The sequence below is a fragment of the Hyaena hyaena genome, unplaced genomic scaffold (assembly GCF_003009895.1).
Source record: "Hyaena hyaena isolate Hyena2069 unplaced genomic scaffold, ASM300989v1 scaffold_412, whole genome shotgun sequence".
NCBI classification, from domain to species: domain Eukaryota; kingdom Metazoa; phylum Chordata; class Mammalia; order Carnivora; family Hyaenidae; genus Hyaena; species Hyaena hyaena.
Window position 1 is genome coordinate 680,531 of NW_024081043.1, and position 25,381 is coordinate 705,911.

Here is a 25,381-nt window from a genome sequence, read left to right on the forward strand (position 1 = left end):
TCCCTGAAAATATCCTGTTGGTGCTAAGAATCTGTAACACACAGAAGAGATAATGTCCATTTAGACACCCAAGTCTCCTTGACCACATCACTCCTGTACATGAAATAAAATTACACCAAAGCCATATATGGTTTTATATAAGAGCAGATCTACTTGGCTTCCTCAGAAAGGTCTTAAATAAGTACCAGCGGTATGTAAAAATGCTGTGAGCAACTGCCTAAGCTGCTAGCCCCTCCAATCTTTTCCTAGACCAGCTGGCTCTTTTTTACTTTTCCCCAAGTTATTGGAGTGGATCCAGAAGCAGATTCTGAGATCCTCAAGCCTTTCCTTATTTACCCTGCCAGTAATTACATGTCACAGGTTGTCTTCCCTACTGGAGTCTGAGGCTGAGCAATTAGTCTCCCATTGTCTTTACAGGAAATGACATCCATGTGGCTTTTGGGGAAAGCAACTGTTGACCACACTGGCTAAAATAATTTGGAAAGTGTTCAGCACTTCCTCTGGTTGATCATTTAAACTGGCTGATTTAGAAGACTCTTGGAAATGTGCAAAGTGAACAAAGGTTGTCAGAACCAGAAATACCCCTGGGTCACTTCCCCAAGCAAAACAAGTCTCTAAGCTGTTGCTCTGGTCTCTTGATGCAGTGCCTCGGTGTTCTGTTCCTTTCATAATGCTTTTTTGGGCACTGACTGGTCAAGACGCTTTCCAGCTACTGGTGATTGAAAACCCAAATCAAGGAGGCCTGAACAATACGAAATTTCCTGGAGCTCCATTGGTTCCACAGACTTCAGGGTTGACCTAATGCAGTCACCCTCACTCTGCTTCACTGGGGTTTTCTGTCTTTACCTTCCTCTCTGGGCCAGCTTTATCATTAGACTGGAACAAGGTAGCTACAGAAGCCCTAGGCATTACATCCCATGGAACATTCCGAAAGGAGGAATTTATCTCAGAACAAGAAGCAGCTCCAGAACCGTTCTTCACATCTCGTTGGCCTGCATTGGGTCACATGCCTAGTCTTGAAGTAATCACTGGCAAGAGGAATGCGTTCCCGTTAGATCAGTGCATCTGAAACCTGGTGGACACACAGATCACCTGGGGATCTTGTAAAATAGATTGTGACTCAGTAGGTTTGGGCTGGGACCTCAGAGCTGACATTTCTCAGAAGCTCCCAGTGTGATGCTGATGTCGCTGGTTGGCACACTGCAAAGCCTTGGGCCCTTCAGGTCCCCACCCTCCAGCTGGAAGTGCTGTCGCCTGCCCCTGAGGCACTGTGACTGAAGGAATATAGGAGATCTGTTAGGAAGAGGGGAGAAGGGATGACCTGTACCAGATGAGAACCATTTAGAGGTACTTGTTCCCAGTGGTAATGAGAATGTTACCTTTAAACCAGGAGCCGCACATAGTCTATGATATGTATTAGAATCAAAGAGTACATGCAGTGCAATGTGTTGTGTGGGAACGTCTGTAAATATCTTACAGTTTATGAGGATGTAGATGTGATAAATCTTGAAACAAAAGATTGAACAGTCATGCTGCTGTCCATTATCGTTAAGCTCTTTTTATTTAATGCCATATATCTAGTGTGTCTCAAAAAGAACAAATTCAAGTGAGAGGGATATAAATGTCCTTAAGTTTAAAAAGAGTATGCCAAGGCCATCCTTTGTTTTGAGTGGCTGTCTCATCTTTGTAGTTTCTGGGGAGAGAAAGTATACCCCTACTGTCCTAAGAGTCACTTGATATGATGGTGAGCATGGAAAATGCTGCCAGTGGTGAATTTATTCCAAAGCAAATGGTCACAATGCCCTTATAAGTGGAGGAAGTCATTTTACTTTGATCATTTGAAAAGGAAGAACTCTTCTGTTACTGTTTTTTAAGTTTATTTATCTAAGTGCTCTCTACACCCAACGTGGGGCTCAAACCCACAACCCCAAGGTCAAGAGTCGCATGCTCTTCTGACTGAACTGAGCTGTAGCTATTTAGGGAAGAAGCTGGTAAGACCAAAGGACTGGTGTCTATCTTGAGGCAGATCCATCACAGACCCAAGGGGGCTCAGTGAAATCCTGAGATGGTCTTTTTGTTGGGGTTGCTATCCCCAACCTCATATGCAAGGACAGTGTCACTTAGAGAAGGTGACATTTCACCGCCACATCTACTGGGACCATAGGCTCACATCAGTGAGACCAGTGGGAAGCCAGAGCAACTTAACTGGCCTTGTCTACATAGGCCATCAAGGTATCCATACTTAGGAAATCACTGGATATTTCTTGTCTTTGCAAAAGCCCTGAAAGGTCTAGAGAATCCTAGTTGCTCAGCTTCTCTGCACTAGCTGGGGAAAGCTGCTAGACTCAGGACTCCACGAGGGAAGGGGTTGGGCTTGTGTCACACACGGGATGGTGAGACGTCCGATCTGTTTCTGTGCGATCTGTCAGCAGCACTGAGCATGCTCTCTAAAGGGAAGTAAAAGAAGAGAATAGTTTGTTGCCTAATTTCAGTAGTTTATACCCTCAATATGGAGCGGTTAGGTGTCCTGTCTACATATTTAGGACCTCCCAAGCTGCCAGAGAGAGATGAAATAGTAGTCATATTAGCTGAGTTGGTGTGGGGGAGGCAAGCACACCTTCAACTCACTCATCCAGACAGTGCTGCCTGCGTGCCTTCCCACCTGTGCGCTGGGAGGCGAGGCAATGTTAGCCAAGGGAGGAGTGAAAAAAGAGGCCTTCCATTACAGCTTAAAAAGTAAGATCAGTGAGTGTATTTCAAGTATCTATATCAAATAAAACGTAATTTTTGAAAACAGAAAATGGGGGTAAGATAACAGCACGCTGGAAAAATCAAAGTAGAAAGAGCTCCAGAAAAAGAGAGGTAGGTAGGCCAGGCCTGAGAGCAGGGGCTCATGACCGGGGATCCATGGACGCAGTTCAGGGGTCTATGAAATTAGATGGGGGAAAAATTATTTTCACTAGCCATTCATCAAAATCTAACATTGCCTTGTATTATGAAAGTAGCATTAGCTACCTGTCACCAATAGAAATTATGGGTGTTCTCATATTACTTTATAGTTTTAGATATTCTAAAATACCATTTATGCCCAATCGTACTTCAAATTACAGTAATTATTAGACTTTTGCTGGACCTTACTTAAATATCAAAAAGAAACATCACAATTTTGTTAAATATTTTGATACCTACACGTCAGTATCCCTCTTTTGAATCCTGTTCATTGCTTGTATTAATTTCAAGCAGTTAAAAACATTCTTCTGAGTGGCACTGGGTGGCTCGTCAGTTAAGCATCAGACTCGGTTTTAGCTCAGGTCATAATCTGACAGTTCGTGGGTTCGAGCTCTGTGTCAGGCTCCGCGCTGTTATAACAGTGTGGAACCTGCTTGGGATTCCCCCGCTTTCTCTCTCTGCCCTTCCCCTGCTCACATGCACACTCTCTCTCAAAAATAAACTTTAAAAAGAAATAAAAACATTATTCTGAGAAACATATCTCTAGGCTGCAGTGGCACAAAAGGGATAAAGAACCTCTGCCTCAGAGCATGGCTGGGCCCCTTACCCGCAGTTGTGGGGCAGAGACACTCGGAGAAGAAGCTGGCAGGCCCGCAGGCTCAGGCAGGATGGTGACAGCATCTTCCGATGGAAGACGTGGAGAGAAAGTGGAGGAGAAGCTGGAGTCCCAGGCTAATGTAATCTCACAGATAAATTTGAAGGTCATGGGAAGCAGTAGAAGGTGCTTCCAGAAGGCTTTAAGTTGGTTTAGGGAGGATGCTTTGTAGAGCCGTGAGATGGATTTGAAGGGAAGAAACTGGGGCCAGGAATCGTGTTTCTGCAAGGTGTGATGCCAGCCAGTGTGATAATGAGAGAGAGAGAGAGAGAGAGAGAAGGCAGTGAGGTCCAGCAGGCCAGCAGGGCAAGAAGGGCAGGCCAGGACCACGGTGTCCAGTGGAGGTGAGGAAGGCCGTGTTTGCTTTCAGGCCTGGGTGATTAGGAGACAGATCATAGCTCCCCGCATGCACTGAGTGTGTACTGCGTGCCAGCTGCTGTTTTAAGCCTTTCTGTGACATTTATGTCATTAAATTTATATGATTTCACCTCCATAAACACTCTGGGAGGTCAATACAATAATCCCTATTTTACAGATAAGGAAATGAAGTCTAGAAAAGAAAGGTGAGGAAAGGGAGAACAGAGTGTGTTATTAAAAGAAACAGGAAAGAGGAATTGGTTTGGGGGAGAAATTTTTTATGGATTCAATTTTAGATCTTTTCGCATAGTTCTTTTGTCTTAAATTATTTTATTTTTTTAATTTTTTTCTGTTTATTTTTTTAAGAGAGAGAAACAGAGCGTGAGCAGGGGAGGGGCAGAGAGTGAGGGAGACACAGAATCTGAAGCAGGCTCCAGGCTCTGAGCTGGCAGCACCGAGCCTGACAGGGGGCTGGAACCCACGAACCATGAGATTATGACCTGAGCCGAAGCTGGACTCCTAAACGACTGAGCCACCCAGGCGTCCCTGTCTTCAATTATTTTAAGGGCTAAAAATTCAGATCAAGTACGAACACAGTTTCTGGTTTATTTCATTGTCCTGATTTTAATTTATTTGTTATTAGTGGGTACTGAGTTAATTTGTAAATTGGTTTCATCTTCCTGTGAAAAACAAAGAGGAATCTGGCAGTAAGAGTTTGGTACATTGATGGGTGCCTCAAACAAGGAAGGCATTGTGGTTTCCAGAAGGGTAAATTACTCTTGTCTAGAGATGCATTTTTCCTTTTGTTGTGGTTTCTGTTTCAGGACTGGTCCAGCAGCTGTATTAGAAGACATGTGGTGTGTATGAAGTTTGTGATAGTTGGGGGAAATTTTGGTAAGTGTTGCTGCATTCCCTTCTGTTATCTTTTGTTGTACAGTTGTGCCCAAGAGGGAAGCCAGTGCCTTGTTTTGTGCATCTTTTACGTTACACTAAACTTAGACAAAATGGGATTTTATAATTAGATGTAACATTCAGTTGATACTTTCTGACAGTATGACTTTTTTCTTGTTCCTGATATGTTATTAAGAAATACGGAGTTTTCTAAGATTTAATAAGAAATCTAGATTTAGGAAAGTTTCTGAATACAGGGTAAAGAATACCCTTTGCAGTTGAGCTTACAGTCTAGGTAACCCATGGACTACAAGAGAAATAAACTGCAGACCAATAGAATAACAACAGCAACAAAGATTCTCCACTGCATAGAAGTCCTTATGGTCTATGTTGAAACAAGAAATAGGCAGTCAGCTGCTTGGGAAATGGGAAGTTGAAGGGAAGCAAGAATTCAGCACTTCCGGGAGCCAGCCCTGACGTAACAGTGGCTGGAGAGACCAAGAACATTAAGTTCAGCGACCACCCAAAAGACCTTGCTCGTGGTAGTAAAAAGAACAGTCTTTGAGATCAGGAGACCCGGGTTAAAGTCTAAGTTCTACCCTAACTGGTTGTTACATATACCCTCCCTGAGCCTCAGTTTCCTAATCTGTAAAACAAGGCTTGTGATGTGGCCTCCGTCATAAGGTTGTCATGAGAATAAAACAAGCTAGGTAGTTCTGGGGCATAGTAGATGCTCGATAAAGCAGTTATTCTTGATAACAGGACAGCCTCGTTTAGAAACTAGACATTTGCCTTTGAAGGCAGACCACCAAAAGGGGTACATATCTCCCAGCCGGAGGACCACCGGGGGCGGGTTGGTCACACCACATTTGCTGTCACAAGAGACGTCACAGCTGGTCACCATAGTCCGTCTACTCTATAACACCTTGTGGGAGCCCCAAGACATTTGCCGTCTTCTCCACCTCTGCCTACCCATTCTGAGACATGCATGGCCAACTTAACTTCCCTTCCTGCTGCCTTTGCAGCCAAGTGCAGTTAGAGTTTTGAGTTTGGGTTTGAGCTTTGTTCAGTTTTGGAGTTAATGTTACTTTGAATGAAAATAATAAGGAAAAGAAGGGTCGGGAGTGGATGGTACCCATGGTTAGGGTTTCGGTTACCATATTTAGGCATCCATTTCCAAAGCTCTATTTTTATTTACTTGTTTGTTTGTTTGTCTGTCTGTGCTTATTATGTACTCCTCCCAGAGATCCAGTTATCAGACTGAAAGTTTTGAGCTTTAACTACAAGAATTCGACTTTGGGTTGGGGCTTTTCCTGTGGTGGGAGGGAATCAGCTGTATCACTGCAGCTGGGCTGGTGTTTAAGATTAGGTGTCCCCAAGTGGACGTCTTTGTTTCATACAGCTGAAGAGGTGGACACAACTTCAGGGGTTGTCCGGCCCATTCTCCCAGTAACGCAAGTCAAATCTCTTCTACAGAATCCATGCAAAGGGCAATCCAAATTCTCTCAGCGGTGAGGAGCTTGCTACCTGGCAGAGCAGCTTGCACCAATTTAAAAAAAAAAAAAGTTAAGGGGCACAGGAAAATTTTAGGGGGTAATGAAATTGTTCTGGATCTTGATCCGTGATACCAGATCAAGATACCATAGGCAGTATTGTTTTTTTATGTTTTTTTTTTTAATTTTTGGAGAGAGGGCAAGCAGAGGAGGGGCAGAGAGAGCAGGACAGAGGATCTGAAGCAGGCTCTGCGCTGACAGCAGTGACCCCGATGTGGAGCTTGAACTCGCAAACTGCGAGATCATGACCTGAGGAGACGTCAGATGCTCAACTGACTGAGCCACCCAGGCGCCCCCATCTGTGGTGATATTTATGCAACTGTGTATTTCCTGAAAATGTATAGAACTCTACAACAAGAGACTGAATTTTACTCTATCTTAATTAAACCTTAGTTTTAAAATGAAAAAAAAAAAAAGCAGTCAAATACCTGGGCATGTAGTTCAGATTGTTAAAAAGAAAGAGGGAAGAAAGAAGGGAAGCAGGGAGAGAAGGAAAGCAATCTAGTCATTACAATGAACTATGATATATGTTCCATGAAGCAGGACCTTGGTCTTTTTCCTTCCTCTGGTCTCAGTGCCTGGACAGTGCCTGGCACATGGAAGGCCTGTGATAAATATTTATTGAGCCACCTGTGCTCTTAGTCACTTTCTAAGCAGACAGAGACATGTCTGTCCACTCTGTCACACACCAGCCCTTCCGGTATTTGGAGACACTCTCCCTCATTCATCTTCCCTTGTCTGGGCTGAACTTAACCATGTTCCATTCTTGTACTGTTTGTCTCCTGATATCCTTTCCCCCTCCGTCCCCACCGTGCCTCTCCTTGAGGAAGCATCTGCTTTACCACACCCCCCCTGTACACATGGCCCAGCGCTGGACACCATGCAACGGAGGTGGTGTAGCCCACCAGCGATGCAGTGGGCCGCTGCATCTGTAGATGATGTCAGGAGACAACAACCCTAATGTTTTTCCTTTGCAGTCAGTACTGAGTGCCTGGTAATGGATCATGAAGGGTTTGTTAACAGGAGTCTTCTAAGAATGGAACTCTTAAAAGTAGGGAGGAGAGCTGTCCGAGAGATAGGGTGACAGCAAATCCATCCTCTTAAGCGTCTTAACTGAAATGAGGCCAGGCCTCGCCACCCTTTGTTTAAGACAGCAGTAGAGCTGTTTATAAATCTTCCGAGGTAGCACTGTATCACAGATGCTGACTCATCAGGAGTCACAGAAAATCTGAAGTTCTTAAAATGAAAACTTGTGAGTACCTTGAAAAATCTAGATTCCGCCCCCCTCCCCGGCCATACCAGGGGGAGATATATGAATACATAAACAGAGAGCGGTAGTTCTCAACCCGGGTTAATTTTGTTCTCCCAAAGGACACTAGGCAATGTCTGAAGACATTTTTGGTTGTCACAGCAGGAGGCAGGGGAGATGTGTGCTACGGGCATCGAGTGGGTGGAGGCCATGGATTGTGCGAACTACTAACTACCCTGTAGTGCATGGGACAGCAACCCCCCCTGTGGAATGATTGGGCCCAAGGTGTCAGAAATGCTGAGACTGAGAAACTGGATACAGAAGGAATTTAAAAATTTTTAATACCCAAACTACTTATTATTTTGAAGGTGTAAAAATTGTAAATATTTTGGCATTTAATTATAGGTCAGTATAGAACCAGAAAACATAAAGATGTTTGGTCAGAGAATTATAGGGCTGAAAGTTCTCGTAAAAGACTCTCTCTTACACAGCCCCTGACTCCAAGCAAGACATGACTTCAGCAAGACAGATGGGTGTCTGAAGGCTCATACTGATGACTGTAAACTGAAAATGAGACCCACACAACATGATCCCCGCATTCGCACAAAAGAGGTCATCTCATATTTTAATTTCGGCCCCAGCTTCTTCAGAAGTGCCTGCCTCAAGATAGCCTCTGAGATAAAATGGTGTTTCAATCTGAGCTAGTCCTCCCTTTTGAATCAAGGGCAACAATTGTGGTGTGATGAAAATGTGCTTAGGGAGGAGAGAGATCTCATTACAGACGACTGAGATTGGGTATTTTGGTACACAGGGCTGTTTATTTGCATCAATTTCCTAGTGACACCACAGTCTGGTTCAAATGTAAGTTACTGAGAGCTTTTGTAGCCCAAGATGGCTACATTTGCTAAAACAGGGAGATTAAAGCAACATATGTCAAGTTGTGATATAGGACAATCCGCTTGAAAAGGCTTTAATTATAGGGCTTATTTTGGGAGGGTAACTGTGCTTTTTGTGAGGTATATTTTGGGATCTACTAACCCAGCTTCAAGGCTAGTAATATCTTCACAGAAAGGGTGTGGCTTGTGCTAGCGGACATAAATATTTTCTTACCAAAACCTTTAGTATCATATTCTTTCGACTTTACTACCCTTCATTTTTCTTTTTCTGATAATCTTTCCCTTTGCAAAAAATGCATTCTGGAAGGTTGGAGAAGAGAAGGATAAAAGATCTCATTTCAGATGGCCAAGCCCAGGGACTTAGGGACTTCGCATTATCAGGCTTCTGTTTTTTAAGCTGAATAGAATTTGGAGGAATGTACCAAAGCTGAATAACAAGCAGCGTCAGGTGAGAGTAAAGCCCTGTTCGTGCTAAATATGTTAACGTAAGAAATGATGGAAAAGCTACACATGTATAGCTTCTTGTTTGCCAGCACTGCCTCTTCAACCCCTGGGTAATACTTGCAGGCCACTTCAGTGCCCTTTTATGACAGCTGATGACCCAGAGTCGGTATCCACTTGAACTTTCCTCTGCAATACTTGTGCTTTGGGGGCACCTGGATGGCTTAGTCATTTGAGCATCTCACTCTTAATTTCAACTCAGTTCAGGATCCCAGAATTGCCCCATGTCAGGCTCCGCGCTGACTGTGGAGCCTGCTTGAGATTCACTCTCTCCCTCTGCCCCTCTCCCCCACCCACTCTCACTCTTTCTCTTTCTGAAAAAGAAAAAGAAAAGAAAGAGAAAAAATATATTAAAATAAAGGACTTGTGCCTTTTCCCAACTCTGCATTGGGTGACCTCCTTCGCCTCCCTATTAATACCTGAGGCCTTTGGCCTCTCTTAAAGGAAGGGTTGGAACTTTCTGTCCAGTCAGCGTTTCCTAGTCCTCATTTGAAAGTGAATGATAGGGGAGAGATTAGATCAACAAAATAGAATCAGCTTTTCCTTTATACAGTGTGTGTGGTAGATGGGTGGGGAAGAGGAGCAGAGAGAGGTAGAGGAAGACCAATTTTTTAACCCAAAAAAACAACCACACCTGAGGGCAGAGAAGCACTTTTACCTAAATTCTAAGTCATGAAGGCAATAAAATGAGCAAGAATGCTCCATGGGGGAGAGTTGAAGGCAAAGCCTCCTAAGTGTAGAAATCTCTGGAGAGGTGTCTCTGTTCTCCCAGAGGCAGTCTGTGACCTGCATCTGAATCACCCAAAGAGACTATTTAAGAGTGCAGGTGCCTGGGCCCCCTCTAGATGGACCGAATCTGAACCCCTATGGCAGGTGCGTTCTTTCTGCCACCCTCCAGGTGACTCTTGTGCACACTGATATGAAGCCCTACCCTGCCTCTAAGATTCCCTCCCATGAGCATGACTGAAAGATGCAAAGAACAGAGCAGCCATTGTGAAGGTCAGATGTGTGCATATGCTGCTCCTTACTCTGCCGTGCATGGGAGGGTAGAGCATCATATTCTCTTACCTTGTTCTCTTGATCCTGGAAGTAATTTCTTGCTCACTAAGAGAAGTGTCCTCATTCCAGGTTAGTTTAGGTGCCATCCCTAAGCCAGATCCTTTGAAGCTACTATGAGGCCACCATCCTTCTTGTCTGCTCCAGGGGCCCAGGAATCTGCCAACAGCCCTCCCTCTGAAATTTACACTGCAGTGTGGGGTTGGTCTGTAGCAATGCTTACAAACTAGGATCTCCCACTTAGAGGGGAAACATTCTCAGAATATGTAGCTGTTACATATTCTAGTACATGACTGGACAGCTAACCCTGTGTAATAGATCCCAAGTGGGATACAGGTATTCAGACCCACTCTGTAGACCTGCCTCTGACTGATAAGGCTGTCCGTGCAAATGGGAATTGTGGTATCACTTGTATAGCTAATTTAAGTTTATAAAGAGCTGTTCTTCCTAAATCCCTTCTTAGGTGGTAGAACAGGTATCATCCCCAGATAAAATCTGCGACTCAGAAAATTTAGCCCATGTCTTAGGCAGGGGGCATTTGGGACTGTTTGTCATCCCCCTCTCAAAGATTGGAGGTAGTGTTGGCCTGTCAGGATGTGGTAGTCGGGTAATTGGTAAATGTCCTCCAGTGCCCTGGACAGTCCTGCCCGGTGAAGAGCTGTCCCCCACAAAGTGCTCATTGCACCCCCACAAAGAAACACTGCTCTGAAGTTGTGCAGCCAACATGTGCAATAGAACTGAGCTTGTATCTGTGCTGTCTGAATCCAGGCCCTTTATGGCCCTGTCCATGTTAAAGGCATCACAGAATTAATTCCCACATCACTGGGAGCTCTCACTGCATTAAAATTTGAGTTCTGACAGACTTTGCTTTGGGTTGTGCCATCGCTACTCTGTGCACCAGAACACAGGCACAGCATGCTCTATGTGGCTTCTGAGACCTCTGTGGCTGGGTTGACCCGCACCCTGTATCTGTCATTCCTCTATCAATGACCAGTGCAGGTGGAGAGAATACCGTATTTTTTTTGGTTAAGTGTATTTACTTTGAGAGAAAGAGCACATGCTGGGGAGAGGTAGAGAGAATCCCAAGCTGGCTCACACTGTCAGTGCATGTGACATGCAATGCCTCGAGACAATGCCTCGAAAGAGTGCCATCTTTGAAAAAGATCAAAGCCTGAGAGAATGCTCCACCTCAAGCCTTTGATCCAATCACACTGGCTTCAGAGCCATCCAGATAGGGAGTTAGGTATCAGTTTCAGGAGTTTTTGATATGGTAGCTTAGGCTTCACATCTACTTGGTGCTCTTCGAAAGCCTGCTATTGGAGCTTTGTTTAGAGTTTGGTTTGAATGTCACCCAAGAAAGCAGCCAAAACAGTAGCCCCATCAGTCTGAATGAGCACACATGAAATTTATTAAAGGGGTAAAACTATAACTGTATTGAATGAAGACACAGTGAAGCTGACCTGAATATAAATGTCAAGGGGATTATGAAGAGAGGAGGTAGTGATATATGATTTTTTTTCTTTCCTATTATATTTTTCTTCTCTCTCTCTCCCAGTTTCTTTCCCAGTTTTTTATTCTGAAAAACCTGAGTTGCCAGTTTGGGAGAATGGTAGAACCGACACCTATGTGTCCTTTACCTGGTTTCACCAGAACCAATTGTTCTGGATTTGCCACGTTGGCTTTATTTCTTCTTCCAATTATTTTGACATATTTATATGTATTATATATAACATATATAGCATACATTATATAAATTTTGCTGTACCATTTGAAAATTGCAAACATCTTAATACTTTACCTCTAAATATTTTCATTATGTATCTCCTAAGAGTACAAAGTCTTCTACATAACCACAAAACTGTTATCCCTAAGAAATTCACAATAAGTCCATGATCTTATCTAATATCCAGTCCATATTAAGACCTCACCAGTTGTCCAGGCTAGTGTACTCTAGAATGTCCTATATTCTGGCCTTGCTTGTTTCTTCCTGGTGTTGTTCAACTTGTTCCTTCTCTCTTCCTGAAAATTGTTAGATCTAGAAGCTTGGTATTAAATGCAGGTTAAACATTTTTTTGGCAAAAATACTTCATAGGTGGTAATACATGCTTTATATGATATCACAGCAGGAGGCCCATGGTGTCAGCTTGTCCCGCCATCCAGAGTGCTCTGTTTGACCTCTTGAGTAAGGTGGTAACCAGACCTCACCTATGTTCAGATGCACTTTGAGTCATAAAGGCATCTGTGGGCTGGTACATGGATCCTTTGTGAACATCCTGTCACCCACCTACCTTTCTTCCAGTGCCTTGAGTACCAATGGATAATCGTCCCCTGTACCCGTTATTACACTGGGACAGTGATAAGTTTTTACCCTTTGCTTTCTCTCCCTCAGTTCTTTATAGTGAATGAATCTTCATAATTTTACAGTGATGACTTTTTTAGCCAGCTCCCTGGCAGTAAGTCATATTTTTCTGTGATAATAGAGTATGCTAAACACATTTCTTTGTCTTTAAGATAAGAAGGAGTAACTTCAATGGAGCCATTTACTACTACCTGCCCGGGTACTGCATAGGCTCCTTATCTACAGAACTTATTTCACTTTCCCCTGCCATACACACAACAGTTCAGACTAGCGAACAAAGGGACTTGCTCAGGGTCACCCAGCTCCTGTAGTAGAGTTGAGGTCAAGCCAGATCTGTCAGGCTTAGAGCCAAGGTTTTCAACTTTGCCATGTTCCTTCTGATCCCCGGCTCCTGGCAGTGTCTCCCACCTACAGTTCTCGCCTTATACAAATGCCTACCTGACTGGGTAGGTCTGTGAACAAGGAAAAGTCAGCCAGGAGGGGGCTGTGCAGCTGGAGGAACACAAGCCACACACACCTAAAAGGTGCAGGTGCTACTGGAGCTCAGACAGATGGGGGCCCAGTACTATCAGAAATCTCCATCTGTACTTTAACCATCCCAACTTTTCCACGTTGGTAACCGATTTATATACTCTGACACTCGTCAGCGGAATCACTAGCTTCCAGCACCTGGGCTGCAGCCGGCTAAGGCCCCCGCATATCAGCCAAAGCTTGGTTTAGAAATGGAATGCTTTGTTTGCTTGTTTTTAACATCCTCTTTTAAAGAGAAATTAATGTTCTTGAAATTTGATTTGAGGGGTGTTTGATTTTTGAAGAAGGGGGAAAGTTGGGTTTTATGGAAAAATTCTTTAACTGATACATCATTATAAAGCCTTGGATTTCTTAATTGGTAGGTTTGGATATTTCATCTGTAGCTTTGGAAGAATGCAAATATGGGGCACTTGAGTGGCTCAGTTGGTTAAGTGTCCAACTCTTGATTTCAGCTCAGTTCATGTTCTCACAGTTCATGAGTTCACACCCCACATTTCCATTGGGCTCCGTGCTGACGGTGAGGAGCCTGCTTGGGTTCTCAGAGAGAACCTCTCTCTCTGTCTGTCTCCATAAATGAACAAATAAACTCAAACATTTTTTTAAAAAAAGAAAACAAATGCATTTCCCTCTGAATATCATTTGTAGGATTTTTCTTTTTAAAATTGTTATCTGAGTCCGTATCAGGGAGATGAAGTCTGTCTGTTTTCCCCACCTTGCACTCCTTGTTCTTTGTGTATATTTAACTGTATTAACAAGTCACAGAAGAAACTGTGAGCTTGTTCCCACGAGAAGAACAGACACAGATAAATAGCAGTGCTTCTAAGAATGGGCCTCAGCCGTCACAGTGTTGGCCAAGGATACAGACCGATTAGGTTAATTCTAATTCTTTTAAGCAGAAATTATCCTTGAGTTTGAAGTGACAGGGAGTGGTTGCAGGTAGAGGCCCTCTCTGGTCTTCAGCCAGCAGGAATTTAGTCCTGACCTCCCATTTTACAGCTTAACAACCTGAGGCACAGGCAGGTTGAGTGGGACCCAGGTCAGACCTAATTAGCTTGGGTCTCTTGTGATTACTCCTCACATTTCCTGAAGTTCACGTTTCCAGTCACCAAGTAATAACCATAATGCTCCACCCTGATATGTCACTCATTGTCCACAATGGTTTTCTTCCCATGCTAACCCTTCCACGACCCAGGTTCCCACTACCAGTAACATTTAACAAGTGAAGAAATGAAGGTCCAAATCCATGCTGTCCAATAGAAATAGAAGGCAAAGGGCATGTGTAATGTAAAATTCTCTAGTAGCCATGTTACATGAAAGTACAAAGGAATAGGTAAAATTAATTTTAATAATAGACTGTAACCTAATATGTATCTAAACTATTATATCATCATGTAACCAATATTAAAACTTATTGAAACATTTTTGTGCTCAATCTTTGAAATCTCCGTGTGTCTTTTATCCTCAACAGCACATCGCGGTTTGAACAAGCCACGTTTCAAGCATCTGATGTGGCTCACAGCTATGCGTATGGGCAGCAAAGTGGTCCAGGGCCACACCTAGAGGGTCTTTAATTGACATCTCTCGAGAGAAACTTAATCAGCTTTCTTGTCCTCCCCACTCTCCACCCCAGTCTGAGGCCACGTGTTCCTGTCCTCCGTGTGCCACTTTCCCCCCAGCTAACTCTAATTACAGAGAGACGCTTGGTTTGGTCATAACCCCTAGCTCAGCACTTTCCCCTGAGCTGGCAGCTGGTGAGACCCACATACCCTGCCTGGTAAATGACACTGTGAAGTGTACTTCCAAATGTCTCCACCGCAGTTTCCATGATTTCCTTTCTCTTAGGGGTAACCGGGTGGCAGTTTTCAAAACCAGGGTGATTTTTTTTTTTTAACTCACCCTTTCGGAAAAATCCATTCTAATCCATGGACTCTTAACACACATGCAGACTAGTAGTGTCCCAGGACCTCAGAAGAACACGTTGGCACAGTATACAGTCTTTAGCTGTTTTTACACCAAGTATATCTCTGTTTTGATTCATGATGGTTTCTTCTTTCTAACAAGTCAAATACTAGTCATACATCAGGCCCATCTTGAGCATTATTCACAATGAAACCAAGAACACTTTTCACAGTGAAACATCAGTAAAGGTCAGATTCCATTTCTACTAAATGTCAAGTCTCTGGCCATTGACCCTATTACTTGAACTATTCAATTATAATATAATCATGTGATTATAATTATAATCATGGGAATGACAGAAGAATGTTGATGGGCTCCTGGTGTTTGTTATGATGGACTTCACCTAAATAGAAACCCTAACTTGTAAAAAATAGAAATTTGAGTCGGGAAAAGATTGGCCCGTATTCTTTTTTAAAAAAATATTTATTTTTGGCAGAGCACAAGCTGGGGAGAGGCAGAGAGAGGGGACAGAGGATCTGAAGCAAGCTCTGTACTGACAGGCTGACAGCATAGAGCTTAATGCAGGGCTCGAACCCACAAATTTCAAGATCACGACCTGAGCTGAAGTTGGACACTTAACCAACTGAGCCACCCAGGTGTCCCCCATATTCTTAGTTAGAGGCCAGATTCCACATCTCCCAACATTCTCAGTTAAATAAAAGCTAAAGAAAAGAATACCTTTTCTCCCCCTTATCCCGTGGCCTCCTCCAGCAATTGAAGGATGACACCATTCAAACCAGAGAAATGAATTTCCCCCGTTTTCCTTCAGCACTGTCTTCCTTAGGTTTTGACCTTGTGTCAATCTCTCTCATTCACAAAGCTCCTGAAACTTTAGGTGTAAGCTTGCATTTGAAATCAAAACAGTATGTTGTAAGGCCACATTTCTTCTCTCACCCCATCCCTTCCCTACAGTATTTCTGGGTTAGTCCCTCATTTAAATCATAGTCCTTCTATTCACTCTGATTCAAAGACATTTTTATTTCTTCAAGTGAATATCCCGTCTCGTGTTCATTTAAAAATATCATTTAGTAACTGTATTTCTGCTAAACAACCAGAAATTATAGTTAACTCCAGCCAAGTGGCTGAGGTACCTAGGTTTTGCTTCCAGTGTTGTGCTGAGTAGAAATGTTTTGGTTTCATCTTCAGTACTGATAGTTGACGAAGAGTGAGGGATGGGGCTGAGGAAAGGAAAGGAAATCTAGAATTCAGTGCACAGCATCATCTACTCCAAGAATTCTTCTCTGAATCACCACAGGAGTTGTTAAAAACCCTAGCACCCAAGCCCCACAGTCAGAGGCCCTGAGGACAGGAGCCAAGCAAGTATAAGATCCACTTACTCTTACTCAATTGTGTCCATTCGTCAAAACTCAGGGACGTAAGTTACACCTTAACAAACTTCTTATCCTGAAGTGTATTTATATGCATGCATGGAAATTTTTGACATCCATCATGGAGAATATTTTGACTATCAAACATTCTGGAGTCTGAAATAAAGCTCACAGTCAAAACATTCATTCATTCACTCACTCAGTAAACATTTAAGGAGCAGTGATGGGCATTATTCCTACCTTGGGAAAACAGAGGTACATTGAGACACAGTACATGACCCTAGGGTTTTGTTTTATCAGTGAGACCATAACAAATAGGATGCAATGTGAAAAGTGTAATATCTGTGTACTGTATATCTGTGGAGCAAAATAGGAAAGGAAGACACCCCCCCCTCTCCCCGCAACAAACACATAATACACATATGCACACGCATCCACACACACACATTCCCAGTTCTACCCCAGTGCCTTCTTGAAGATGGAATGGGGTAGGCAGCGTTAGGAAAATTTCGCAGAGAAGCCACAGAACATGAGCCCTGGGGCATGATTAGGCAAGGAAGTGGAAAATATTATGCCTGTTTTTCAAAGGGATGGCTCTTAAAATTTGGTTCTGAAGTTTAAAAAAAAAAAAAAAAGGGTCATTATGACATCAATTGTTTTTTGAGTGATTGGAACAAACAACCTTTGGTACTATTCAGTTTATTTATCCTGATCTTTGTAGTTACCCTGCCTGACACCGTAGGGATCCAGCACGGTAGGTGTGCTGAATGGAATTGACGCTTTCAGTAGTTTGCCTTTTCCCCTGACAAACTGTTCTACATATACAGCTGTATCTTAGGGTAATAATAGTAGCGTGTAATTTTCAAAATAGCACCCGAGTTACCTCCATAAGTATTGCTTCCTAAACACTAAAAATGTTTGCCCTTGAAGGAGAGTGCATTTAAGAATATTTAAGTGCTTCCTGCTGGTACGTGTCACGGTATGACTTGATTTCTGTATTTAAGGAACGTTAACTCTTGTTTCTAACCCAGTTTTTTACTCTTTTTTCATTCTTAAATATATCTGAGGTTGTGGATAAGCAACAGAGCCAAAAGAAATGATCATGGCATCCTCCACTAAGTCTGTCCTTCCTGTAGACCCAGAACACAGCACTGTGGACCCCTGGATATTGGATGCTTGTTCAGGAGTTGGGCAAAGAGTGTTTGAGAGTAGCTGTTGACACTGCATTGAAAAAAATATAGTCAAGGCTAGGTGTCAGCTTACCCAGGGCAACTGCTCTCCCTACCCATTTTTGTAGCTTACATGCAAATTACCATTATTGGTTACTTTGATACTGGTCCTGGGCATAATAGGAAAATTTGTAACTTGGTGCTGTGACATGGAAGGACAAGAACCGGCTCACAAATTGCTTTTTCTAGAAGGGTGAATAATATTTCTAGAGGTGCTCTGTGCGTCTTTGCTGCTGCTCTGCCGGCTTCCTAAGCCTAAACAAAATGTGCATTCCAGTCTCTGTTCCATCAAATAGCCATTCTGGTTGCAAAATAGATGATGTCATGGGAACTGGATTTAAGGTTTTAAATGGCGGATGGACAGGGCATCCGCTTTGGTGCTGGGCGTATGACTGAAATCTGAGCTCCCCCCTAGAAACCAGCTGTGGGGTCTTGGGCAAGTCATTTCACTTCCGTGAGCTCACTATCCTACTTTCCCAGGTGGTAATTGAGAATTACGGGAGGTAAGATGTGGTGCTAACATGATGCCTGGTGCTACTAAATTCTTATTCCGTGTCTTGACTTTGCCCTTGTTAGCATATATATCAGTTTTGTCATCCTCTTGTTTAAAAACTTTTCAGGCTCCCACTAGCCTCTGAGAAGGGCCTAAACATGGTAAACTGGTAATTTGTTTGACCGACCTACCTACCATTCTACTACAATCTTACACTTCGTACTCATCCCACAGCAAAACCAAACCACCTCTGTGCCCTCAGTTGGACCTCAGGGACTCACTCTTCTGCTCTAGGATGCCTGCCTCCTATCTCTGCTGCAAGGCCTCTCTTAAGTGCCGCTTCTTCCCAGTCTCTCAGGCTGAAAAATTCACCTCTTTGTCCAACACTGGGTCTCTCCCGGCACAGGTGCCTAAAAGAGGCCTTTTCTTCTGGTTAAGCCTCTCCTTTCCGCAAAAAGGTTTGCAGATAGCCACCTTCTCACTGTGTTCTCATGCGGCCTTCTCTCTGTACAGACACATCCTTAGTATCACTTCCTCTTACAAGAACAGCAGACCTGTTGGACTAGAGCCCTACCCTGTGGCCTCATTGAGCCTTAATGACCTCCTTAAAAGACATGTCAATAAATATAGTCACATTGGAGGTTAGGGCTGCAGCATATGAATTTGGGGGAGACATGAGTCAATAACACATGGGTAGCAGCATATGAATTTGGGGGAGACATGAGTCAATAACACATGGGTATACAAATCCTGCCAGATCCTCTGAAGGAGTGTGTGTGTGTGTGTGTATGTGTGTGTGTGTGTGTCTGCGTATGTGTGTGTGCTCACAAGTGTGCACACGCCCTTGTGTGCAGGTCCCCCCTGTTAATAGTTTTCTTCTTTGCTGTCCTCATGCAGAAAGCATGGCTTTGTCACTCCCCTGTGGTAGCCCTGCCTGGCTGGCCCAGCACAGCCGCCCCCACCCCTCAAACACCCCACTTCTGCTGCCCCTGTGAGTGTCAGCAGACGCACACACCATCTCACTGAGCAGAACGGCTCCATCGCGGCCCCTCCTTGCCCCTGGCTGCCAGCAGGAGTGAACAAGAGAGAATGAACCACAGCAGGGAAGGGAAGAAATCAGGTGACTGGCACAGGAGGGTGACATTTTTGTTTTAAAAGAAAGAAATGAAATCTCTTTCTTTTTACTTCTCAGGTAAACATTGTCCACAGTTTTTGTTTTTTACTCTAGATTTCTCCAGGTCCCCAGTTCTGAAAGTGGCTAAGGAACCCTTTATCTCTACTAGTCTAGACCATTGATAAGTGATGTGGGAGAATGCAGTCTAATTGAGTTCTCCTCTAACCCACCCCTGACTTACAGAGGAAAGCTGTTCCGTTACAAATAGTTTTTATTCTGCTAAACCAGAGGCTTCTCATGCTGTCATCTGCCTGCAAATTAGCTGGAGGCACAAGCTTTGCATTATGCAAAGTATTTATTCTCACAATTAATATGCTGGAGAATGTGGTTTCACACTTTTCTGCCAGTACAAAGGTTCTCAACCAGTAGTGAACCAAGTCACCTGGGGAGAATATACAAAGTACTTAAACCCTGTGCTTCCTTCCCATCTGTGAGAGTGAGATGGCCCACGGCCTCACGTGTCATCATTTCTTATCTTACTACTTCTTCAGAGTTTCTTACTAAAATTTTCAAATACAGGATTCTTTTTATTTTTCTTGACAAAATCCAGTGGTGAATTCATTTTTTTAATATTCTATTATGGAAATTTTCAGATTTATAGAAAGTAAACCATATAGCATAATGGACCCCCATGTATCCTCCACCTGTACCTGGATTGTTACTAGGTTCTGACTACTATTTTTACTATTGTTATTACTTTTTGACTACTGCAGTTTTGTTTCATAGAGAAGAGAGTGAGAGAGCCAGCCAGTGCCTGCATTGTCCTTGAATGAAAAATTCGTTACATTTCCTTACAGGTGCTTTCCCCACCATATTGCATTTAACCCTCAGAGCAGCCTGGCCACTGTTGCCCACATTTTATAACTGTGGAAACTGACGCACTAGGAAATCCAACACCTGTACAGCGTTTCCAGGTAGTAAGTGCTCAAGCAGGGATTCACTCCCAGAGGTGTCTGAAAACCATCCTTTCCCCCAAGTAGCAGCTTAGAAGAGTCAAGACCACAAAAAATGCTTAGATAAATTTTACAGTTTGGATAGATGGATCACTAAATAATAAAGTAAATATAGTATAATTTTTAAAAAATGTTTTTAATGTTTATTTACTTTTGAGAGAGAGAGACAGAACGTGAACAGGGGAGGGACAGAGAGAGAGGAAGACACAGAATCTGAAGCAGGCTCCAGGCTCTGAGCTGTCAGCACAGAGCCGGATGCGAGGCTTGAACTCACAAACCACAAGTTCATGACCTGAGCCAAAGTCGGACACTTAACCGACTGAGCCACTCAAGTGCCCCCAGAGTATATAGAGTGTTAATGTTAGAAGCTAGGTAGATGTTTGATGTAAAATTATTAAATGTGTAGATAAAAGTTTTACAGTATGGTAGATGGATAGCTATATGATCAAGCAAATACAATATAATGTTAATGTTAGAACTAGACAGATATTCAATGTAAAACTATTAGAGCTATGTATTTGAAGATTTTTCACAATAAAATGTTGGTAGAGTGGAATTCCAACAGAAGGATACTTTGTCTTAGCAAGCAGTGGACAAAACACACAAGTTATTTTCAGATACGTATCCTATTTATATCTGTTCCAAAGAGACAGATTTGAGAGTTGGTTGAACTGTAATCTTAGGCATACAGAGCCGGGGATAGAAATTACTTGGAGGTGTCCCTAAACAATATCAACTGCTGAGGTCTGAGAGAACTCAGAAAACTGATGGAGAAACAGAGCCTCTGGGGTGGTGTCTGTGAGCCAACAGCTCTGGAAGCCTCCTCGCTGTTGCTGCTTGTGGAGGCTAGAGCTGGACATGATGATGGACATTTCTCTTTTCCAGTTCTGGCCCTGTAGGTGGGATTCCATCATTTACTCAAAGGAACATATTGCATAATCAATTTGATTTACATACACAACAACCGAGCCACCCACACCACTGGACTATGTGACACAGGCCCTGCTCTGATGGAGACCTGGCCTGGTCTGCTCTGCTATGTTCTGTTGGGAAGAATGGTTGGAGGTAAAGACACTGTTCAAGGGCCTCCTGAGGGCATTTTGTTGCTGACAGTACAGCCCAACAGGCCCTTTCCCACTTCCACAGAGGGCCCCGTGTGTCCTAGCGGCCCAAGCTTGGCTGCCATTGGCATTACCCAGCCTGCCTTTCAGTGCTTGAGGCCATGCTCTTGATCCAGGGAAAGCTCTGCCCTCCTAGCTTTAGCCTGCTCTGGAGGAGGAAGCTGCTTAGAGAAAGGAAAGCCGCCTCTCTAAAAATCCTCCAGGGTCCCCACAAATTGCAAAACTATGCTTACACCAGGAAACCAAGAAGTTTCTAGTAACAGTACTTCCCACTGATTTCCAAAATTCTGATGGAGTCTTGGTCCCAGGTGACTCACTGATGTTTATACCATTATACTCTTCTCCTTTCACTATATCCTGCGCAGAATTGAAAGCCTTCAAGAGGTATCTATCTCTTGAGTTAACTATTCCATCAGCTTCCTTCATCCTGAACCGTTTCAGGTATCCCAGGTTGAAGGAAGAGCAGGCTTTGTCATCAGACTGGATGTGTGGACCCCAGCTTCTACCATTACTGGCTGTGAGACTTGAGGAAAAGTGCTTAACTTCTTTGAGCCCAGCCCATGTAAGGTTTGAGCTCGAATAAAGCATGTGAAGCCACCTAACATAGTGTCAGGCCCCTCGCTAAGGTCACTAAGCAGTGGTTTCCCTTTTCTCTCACGAGTGATATGTTGTATGGTATGACAAATCCCTGGTGAGGGCTCAAATCCCTGCCACCAGCTGGTAGGATGACCACACCTGATCTCGGGCTCTGTATACCTCAGTCTCAGCATCTAATAATTGACTGTCTGTTCTCTAAGTTACTGTGACTTAAAAAAAAAAAAAAAAAAAGGCAACAAAAAACTGCACTAATTGCTCTGTACGGGGCTCCCTCAGATTGTGGGGGCAGAGGGGAAAGTCCTGAGCACGGGGCAGCCCAGAAGGGGTGAGGACTGGGACCGGGGAGATTGAGGTAGGGACAGCAGGGGAGGAATGATCAAAATGACACCAAAATCAGAAAGTTGGCATTCCTAAAGACCCAGATTGTCACCTGGGAGGTTTGTCAAGGCTGAGTTACAGCACACTACACAGGAATCACTTCCCCGTGGGAAACCTCTTACAGCTTAGGCCCCTTGCGACTCCCTGGTCCAGATGCGTCTTCCGCTGCAGCGTTTCTGCCCACGCGTGTTACTGCTGCCTTCCTCCCAGGAATGAGTCCTGTTATTATTTCATGTGGTCTCACAACCAGAAGACGTTGTTGGCTCAGTTTTGTGCAACAAACATAGAATCTGTCATCCGCTGCACTGTTCGGTCTTGCTTGGGGAACTTCCGTCCTTACTGTTGGCCCCTGCCTGCCGCAGCCATCCAGACCCTCCGAACGCCTTTCCTTTCTTCTCTGCAGCTGCAGGGAGCTCTGTGGTTGGGCTTCCTTAAATGCAAGCAGACGGAAGGGAGCAGGGGTGTGGAGGCAATTAGAGGATTTCTTGCTCCGAGCGGTGTGGGTTTGCTCTCTCTTCGGGTATGTGGCTGTTCTTGCTCATTTTATCTTTCATTTGGGTTTTGTGAGGCTATCAGCTTTCTTTTCAGGCTATATTTTGCTGCCGGTTGCAGAACTTGCAAAATGGGATGACTTGGTTGCTTATTGTTTGGAATCAAACATTCCACAGCAGGTATAGATCATGCAGACCATGCTGACGATGGGGCTTCATGTTTGTGACATAGTCTCCCATCTGAAGAGTGCTTGCACATACATCACTGTCCCGCTTTTTGTCTGGCCTGAACTCAGAAAAAAACAAAGCCTCTACTCTCTCTGCTAGAGTAGGAATTTTTCCTTGTCTTTACATCATCTCTGTAGTCTAACCACAAAGGGGAGAGTTACAGAATGAAACTGTAGCCTTCTAGTTCATTCCTTTCCCCTCACTAGCTTCAGTTTAATATGTTCCAAACTTTATCAGCATACTGCCAGATTGTGTGGACATTTAAGTAATTGTAACAGATAATATCTGCCAGCAGGGAGCTTCCAATCTATTTGGGGAAATAGGCCTCTAACTGTGAGTTTGAGCAACAGTACCCAGCACACAGAAGGTGCTCCATGACTAGGTGTGGAATGCGTGGTGAAGAAATGAATGGATAATATAACCCACCAAAGCCCTGAAAAGCAAGGAGGAGAGCTGGGAAGGAACCAAAGGAGGCACAGCCCTCAATGGGAACCAGCACTGAGGGTGCAGCACCCTGTGGGTGCCTGGGACTGAGAAGAGAAGAGGACCGACCAGGTACCATTGTGGACTATCTACATCAGTGATTTGTCATCCATCAGTGCAGCTAAATGAGAGCTGAAGACATTAGAGGAAGCCATATAGATAGAAACTAAGAAGAATGAGCAGGGAAAATGTCACTCTCTGCTCTTAAGGATGGGGCAAGCAGAAAGCAGACTAAACAGGCACACTGGAAGGAAGAGACTGTCATGTCACAGGCCTGTGCTAGGAGCTGGGAGAAGGCAGTGGGGGCGGGGGGAGGGGATCAGAGCAATACAAGGCTTGGCCCCAACCCTTTAGAGACCCTGCCACACACACAGGAAACAGTGAATCAGTGTGATTGTCCCCCCCACCCCCCCATGATCAAGTGTGGGGGATAAGCCAAGGAACGAGAGACTGGGAGACCAATGTGAGCCTGAGGAGCTAATGAAGGCTTCTGGAGGGTAAGCCCAGCATGGGACCAGGCACATGGATGAGATGTGGGAACTGCATGGACAGTTGTGTGGAGATACGTACCATCCTGGGTGGAGATCATGCTGAGGCAGTGGGGGATTGGTGGAAGGGGTGTGGGGTCCCTAACATGAAAGGCTGGGAAGCCAAGCTTCAGCCAAGCTGAGGAAGGGTGCTGAGCAGGAAGGCAACATTATGAAGTATGGTAAGTGGAATTTTTGTCCATGCCCAGAATTCTCATAAATGTCCTGCAGCCCCAGACACCGTGCTAGGGTCTCTGCACTTCCCCTTGCAGACAGTGAGAGAGGAAGCTCAGGGAACCAAACTCCTCCTTGGGATGGACACTGAGCCTTTTCAGTGTCCCCTTAGAGCCCTGATATACTCCAGCCCGAACACTACCACTCAGGTGGCAGAACAAGAGTAAGCAAAGACCCTCTAGCGCAGCTGTCAGTAGGACACCGTTTTTGTTGGTTGTTTTGGCTGCCACAAAGCTGTACCAAGTTTGTAACAAGATGGGGACTCCTGGGTGGCTCAGTCGGTTAAGCGTCCAACTTAGGCTCAGGTCATGATCTCACCGTTTGTGAGTTCCAACCCCACACTGGGCTCTGTGCTGACAGCTCAGAGCATGGAGGCTACCTCAGATTCTGTGTCTCCTTCCCTCTCTATCCCTACCCCACTTGTGCTCTGTCTCTTTCTCTCTCTCACAAAGAACTAAAAAAACATTAAAAAATTGTAAAATAAAAAAAAAAGTTTGTGACAAAACATTTTTGAAGAGCTCCGGAAGTTTGTGCTATATGAACTCTAGGTATCTTCATTATGGTGAATTTTATTTGTTTGTTCGTTTATTAATTATCATAGTGTAGTTGACAAACAATGTTACATAGTTTCAGGTGTACAATGTAGTGATTCAGCTTTTGAATAAACCACGAGTATCTGTCATCACACAATGCTACTCAGGTACCATTGTCTATATTCCCCATGCTGTACCTTTTATTCCCTTGACTTACTCATTCTGTAACTGGAAGCCTGTATCTCCCACTCCCCTTCACCTATTTTGCCCATCCCTCTACCCCTTCCCCTCTGGCAACCATCAGTTTGTTCTCTGTATTTATGAGTCTGATTCTTTTTCTTTGTTTGTTCATTTTTTTGTTTTTAGATTCCAGATACAAGTGAAATCATATTCTGTGTCTGGCATATTTCACTTAGCATAATGTCCATCCATGTTTTAACAAATGTCATTTTGGTGAGTTTTTAAAAATAATATCCACATTCATAAACACCCTCAGTGTAGAGTACTTAGAAAATACAGAAAAGCGCAAAGACAAAAGTCACTATTACTGCATCACTCAGCAGTAATCACATATATTGTTAGCATTTTTTTCAGTGTCCAAATTTAGAAGTTTTTTAAAGTGATTTCAAATTGCACTTAATGTTTTATATCTTACT

The 25,381-nt window shown here is 43.9% G+C and overlaps 1 protein-coding gene and 1 long non-coding RNA gene across 3 annotated transcripts in view; one reads left to right on the plus strand and one right to left on the minus strand.

Moving 5' to 3' along the window:
• The window catches only part of FYN (FYN proto-oncogene, Src family tyrosine kinase), a 215,850-nt gene that overhangs the window by 90,829 nt on the left and 99,640 nt on the right, over positions 1-25,381 (plus strand). For both annotated transcript variants that reach the window (XM_039252207.1, XM_039252208.1), the window contains exon 2: positions 4,786-4,855. The gene's annotated coding sequence lies outside the window, so the exon portion shown is untranslated. The remainder of the gene's footprint in view (positions 1-4,785; positions 4,856-25,381) is intronic.
• LOC120245247 lies at positions 926-12,248 on the minus strand. The gene is made up of 2 exons (XR_005531739.1): positions 12,036-12,248; positions 926-1,274 (listed from the first exon to the last, which is right to left on the minus strand). It is a non-coding gene; the product is annotated as an uncharacterized LOC120245247 (long non-coding RNA).